This window comes from Salvelinus fontinalis, chromosome 7 (genome assembly GCF_029448725.1).
Source record: "Salvelinus fontinalis isolate EN_2023a chromosome 7, ASM2944872v1, whole genome shotgun sequence".
NCBI lineage: Eukaryota > Metazoa > Chordata > Actinopteri > Salmoniformes > Salmonidae > Salvelinus > Salvelinus fontinalis.
In genome coordinates this window covers 14687748-14692813 of record NC_074671.1, presented here as the reverse complement: position 1 = coordinate 14692813, position 5066 = coordinate 14687748, and the positions used below count along the sequence as shown (strand labels likewise).

General features: G+C 45.6%; 1 long non-coding RNA gene across 1 annotated transcript; it reads left to right on the top strand.

Moving 5' to 3' along the window:
* Positions 1-535: 535 nt before the first annotated feature.
* On the top strand, positions 536-935 carry LOC129858819 (uncharacterized). The gene is made up of 2 exons (XR_008760098.1): positions 536-664; positions 767-935. It is a non-coding gene; the product is annotated as an uncharacterized LOC129858819 (long non-coding RNA).
* The last annotated feature ends 4131 nt before the right edge of the window (positions 936-5066 follow it).

The following is a 5066-nucleotide window of genomic DNA, read 5'->3' as shown; positions in this document are numbered from 1 at the left end:
CAGTCTATGTCATGGAAAGAGCAGGTGTTCTTAATGTTTCATATACTCAGTGTAGTTTAGAGCAGAAAACGTGATAATTAACTACAATGACCATAATCTATTGCGTGCCTACTTGTCCGGTCTGTATGAGATCTGTATATAATGACGAGATGCTCATGTCTCCACCCTCACAATGGGAGTCGTTGTCCCTTAGGCGGGAAGGTAAGCAACAAACTTAGGTCCTAAATAAGTCCATAGAAACACATTGGGTTTATTTTGGACAGATTTTGGTGAGAGTGAAACCCCTCGTTTCGTCTCTTCCTGCCTGGTGTGGGGCAGACACAAAGAGGGAGAAGAGACAGAAGATCCATGATCGAGAGGGATAGAGAGCAGTTGCTTCGCGAGGTTTCTCTAAATGAAAATACATGATCTAAGTGATTGATAGTTTGTCACGAATCCCGCTTCCTGAGTCTGTTTTTGCCTGTGTTCTGTCCTGGAGTGTTTTTTCCGGTGTCCTGGAACGCACCCTGTCTGGTTGCCGGGGCGACGTAGCTAGTTGGAAGATCTCTGAGTACCTGCACCTGTATCCCATCAGCTATCTGCACACCTGGTCCTGATCATCACCCCTCCACTTCATAAGCGCTGACCTGACATCCATTCCCTGCCGGATCGTTAGCCATGAACAGTATGTTGTGCCAGCGTATCAGCCTCCAGTTTGATAGAGTTTGTTTTGTTGTTTTGTACGTCTTGCTTGCCTTGAACTCACCTCTGTTTTTTCTGTCTACAGTCATTCACCCGGAACACTCATCCCATCCCTACCTGGTCGTCGGTGACTTCAGTTACTTCATTGGATCTGCCTAGTCAACCCCATCAACTCACCTCCGCTGCCCGCTCCGTCACTTGGATTTTTCTATCACTACATTCAAACTTGTAAATAAATACTCACCTTCGTCTTACTCTCCTTGTCCTGGTCTGCTTCTGGGTTCTACTTTAGAGAACCGTGACGTAGTTGGTATTCAGCAGTCATAAAATAATGCCTTATTTACTTTGAAGAACTAATAATTAGTGATTTTGTCAGACAGCATAGGCAGCAGCTTTATAGAGATGAGATGATGACTTGGAATGAAATAATTAAGATATCAAATAAAACAAATGTAATATACACAACAAAATATGTTATTAAAGTAAGCAGTAATGGGCCATCACTACCATAATCTAAACTGAAATCGAAAACCGTTATTTTTTTAAATTATCTAACCGAAACCGAACTGACCTCAAAACGGGAGAACACAGCTTCAAAAACGACCACAACCACACCTCCAATGACGATCCTGACCATGATAACTATCAAAACCAAACCCACACCCTTGGGCTTGAACTCAACCACAACCAAAGCCATGTCCCTCTCCTTCACCCTGTCCCTCTCCTTCACTCTGTCCATGTCCCTCTCCTTCACCTCTCCCCTGTCCATCTCCTTCACCTCTCCCCTGTCCATCTCCTTCCCCCTGTCCCTCTCCTTCCCCCTGTCCCTCTCCTTCACCCTGTCCCTCTCCTTCACCCTGTCCCTCTCCTTCACCCTCCCCCTGTACCTCTCCTTCACCCTCCCTCTGTCCCTCTCCTACACTCTCTGTCCCTCTCCTTCACTCTACCCCGGTCCCTCTCCTTCACCCGCCCCTTGTCCATTTCCTTCAGCCACACCCTATCCATGTCCTCCCCCCAATCCTCCAACCCCCTGTCCCTCTCCTTCACAACACGCAGTCCATGTCCTCCTCCCCCCAGCCCCCTGTCAGACCAGCTGCCGGCCAGAACAGCTGCCGCCAGTTCCGCCTGCTCTATCACCTCCCCTCCACCATGGGCAGTATATCCTCACAGCCACAGTCTACTCCTTCTCTGACCCTGCTGTGCCACTGCTCGCCGCCTCCCTCCCTCGCCCCCTCAGCTAACGGTTCCTACCTTCAGCTAACGGTTCTAACTCTCAGCTAACGGTTCCTACCTTCAGCTAACGGTTCTAACTCTCAGCTGACAGTTCTATCCCTCAGCTAACAGTTCTATCCCTCAGCTAACAGTTCTATCCCTCAGCTAACAGTTCTATCACTCAGCTAACAGTTCTATCCCTCAGCTAACAGTTCTATCCCTCAGCTAACAGTTCTATCCCTCAGCTAACAGTTCTATCCCTCAGCTAACAGTTCTATCACTCAGCTAACAGTTCTATCCCTCAGCTAACAGATCTATCCCTCAGCTAACAGTTATATCCCTCAGCTAACAGTTCTATCCCTCAGCTAACAGTTATATCCCTCAGCTAACAGTTCTAACCCTCAGCTAACAGTTCTAACCCTAAGCTAACAGTTCTAACCCTCAGCTAACAGTTATTTCCTCAGCTAACAGTTATAACCTTCAACTAATAGTTCTAAACCTCAGGGAACAGTTCTATCCCTCAGCTAACAACCCTCAGTGAACAGTTCTCTCCTTCAGCTAACAGTTCTAACCCTCAGCTAACAGTTCTAACCCTCAGCTAACAGTTCTAACCCTCAGCTAACAGTTCTAACCCACAGCTAACAGTTCTCACCCCCAGCTAACAGTTCTAACCCCCAGCTAACAGTTCTAACCCCCAGCTAACAGTTATATCCCTCAGCTAACAGTTCTATCCCTCAGCTAACAACCCTCAGCGAACAGTTCTATCCCTCAGCTAACAGTTCTATCCCTCAGCTAACAGTTCTATCCCTCAGCTGACAGTTCTATCCCTCAGCTAACAGTTATAACCCTCAGCTAACAGTTCTATCCCTCAGCTGACAGTTCTATCCCTCAGCTAACAGTTATAACCCTCAGCTAACAGTTATAACCCTCAGCTAACAGTTCCAACCCTCAGCTAACAGTTCTAACCCTCAGCTAACAGTTCTAAACTTCAGCTAACAGTTCTATCCCTCAGCTAACAGTTCTATCCCTCAGCTAACAGTTCTAACCCTCAGCTAACAGTTCTAACCCTCAGCTAACAGTTCTAACCCTCAGCTAACAGTTTTAACCCTCAGCTAACAGTTCTATCCCTCAGCTAACAGTTCTATCCCTCAGCTAACAGTTCTAACCCTCAGCTAACAGTTCTAACCCTCAGCTAACAGTTCTAACCCTCAGCTAACAGTTCTAACCCTCAGCTAACAGTTCTAACCCTCAGCTAACATTTCTAACCCTCAGCTAACAGTTCTAACCCTCAGCTAACAGTTATAACACTCAGCTAACAGTTCTAACCCTCAGTTAACAGTTCTATCCCTCAGCTAACAGTTCTAAACTTCAGCTAACAGTTCTATCCCTCAGCTAACAGTTCTATCCCTCAGCGAACAGTTCTATCCCTCAGCTAACAGTTCTACCCCTCAGCTAAAAGTTCTAACCCTCATCTAACAGTTATAACCCTCAGGTAACAGTTCTAACCCTCAGCTAACAGTTCTAACCCTCAGCTAACAGTTCTAACCCTCAGCTAACAGTTCTATCCCTCAGCTAACAGTTCTATCCCTCAGCTAACAGTTCTAACCCTCAGCTAACAGTTCAAACCCTCAGCAAACAGTTCTAACCCTCAGCTAACAGTTCTAACCCTCAGCTAACAGTTCTAACCCTCAGCTAACAGTTATAACCCTCAGCTAACAGTTCTAAACTTCAGCTAACAGTTATATCCCTCAGCTAACAGTTCTATCCCTCAGCTAACAGTTCTAACCCTCAGCTAACAGTTCTAACCCTCAGCTAACAGTTCTAACCCTCAGCTAACAGTTCTAACCCTCAGCTAACAGTTATAACACTCAGCTAACAGTTCTAACCCTCAGTTAACAGTTCTATCCCTCAGCTAACAGTTCTAAACTTCAGCTAACAGTTCTATCCCTCAGCTAACAGTTCTATCCCTCAGCTAACAGTTCTATCCCTCAGCTAACAGTTCTATCCCTCAGCTAACAGTTCTAACCCTCAGCTAACAGTTCTAACCCTCAGCTAACAGTTCTAACCCTCAGCTAACAGTTCTATCCCTCAGCTAACAGTTCTATCCCTCAGCTAAAAGTTCTAACCCTCAGCTAACAGTTCTAACCCTCAGCTAACAGTTCTAACCCTCAGTTAACAGTTCTATCCCTCAGCTAACAGTTCTAAACTTCAGCTAAGAGTTCTATCCCTCAGCTAACAGTTCTATCCCTCAGCTAACAGTTCTATCCCTCAGCTAACAGTTCTATCCCTCAGCTAACAGTTCTAACCCTCAGCTAACAGATCTAACCCTCAGCTAACAGTTCTAAACTTCAGCTAACAGTTATATCCCTCAGCTAACAGTTCTATCCCTCAGCTAACAGTTCTAACCCTCAGCTAACAGTTCTAACCCTCAGCTAACAGTTCTAACCCTCAGCTAACAGTTATAACACTCAGCTAACAGTTCTAACCCTCAGTTAACAGTTCTATCCCTCAGCTAACAGTTCTAAACTTCAGCTAACAGTTCTATCCCTCAGCTAACAGTTCTATCCCTCAGCTAACAGTTCTATCCCTCAGCTAACAGTTCTATCCCTCAGCTAACAGTTCTAACCCTCAGCTAACAGTTCTAACCCTCAGCTAACAGTTCTAACCCTCAGCTAACAGTTCTAACCCTCAGCTAACAGTTCTATCCCTCAGCTAAAAGTTCTAACCCTCAGCTAACAGTTCTAACCCTCAGCTAACAGTTCTAACCCTCAGCTAACAGTTCTATCCCTCAGCTAACAGTTCTAAACTTCAGCTAAGAGTTCTATCCCTCAGCTAACAGTTCTATCCCTCAGCTAACAGTTCTATCCCTCAGCTAACAGTTCTATCCCTCAGCTAACAGTTCTATCCCTCAGCTAACAGATCTAACCCTCAGCTAACAGATCTAACCCTCAGCTAACAGTTCTAACCCTCAGCTAACAGTTCTAACCCTCAGCTAACAGTTCAAACCCTCAGCTAACAGTTCTAACCCTCAGCTAACAGTTCTAACCCTCAGCTAACAGTTCTAACCCTCAGCTAACAGTTCTATCCCTCAGCTAACAGTTCTATCCCTCAGCTAAAAGTTCTAACCCTCAGCTAACAGTTCTAACCCTCAGCTAACAGTTCTAACCCTCAGT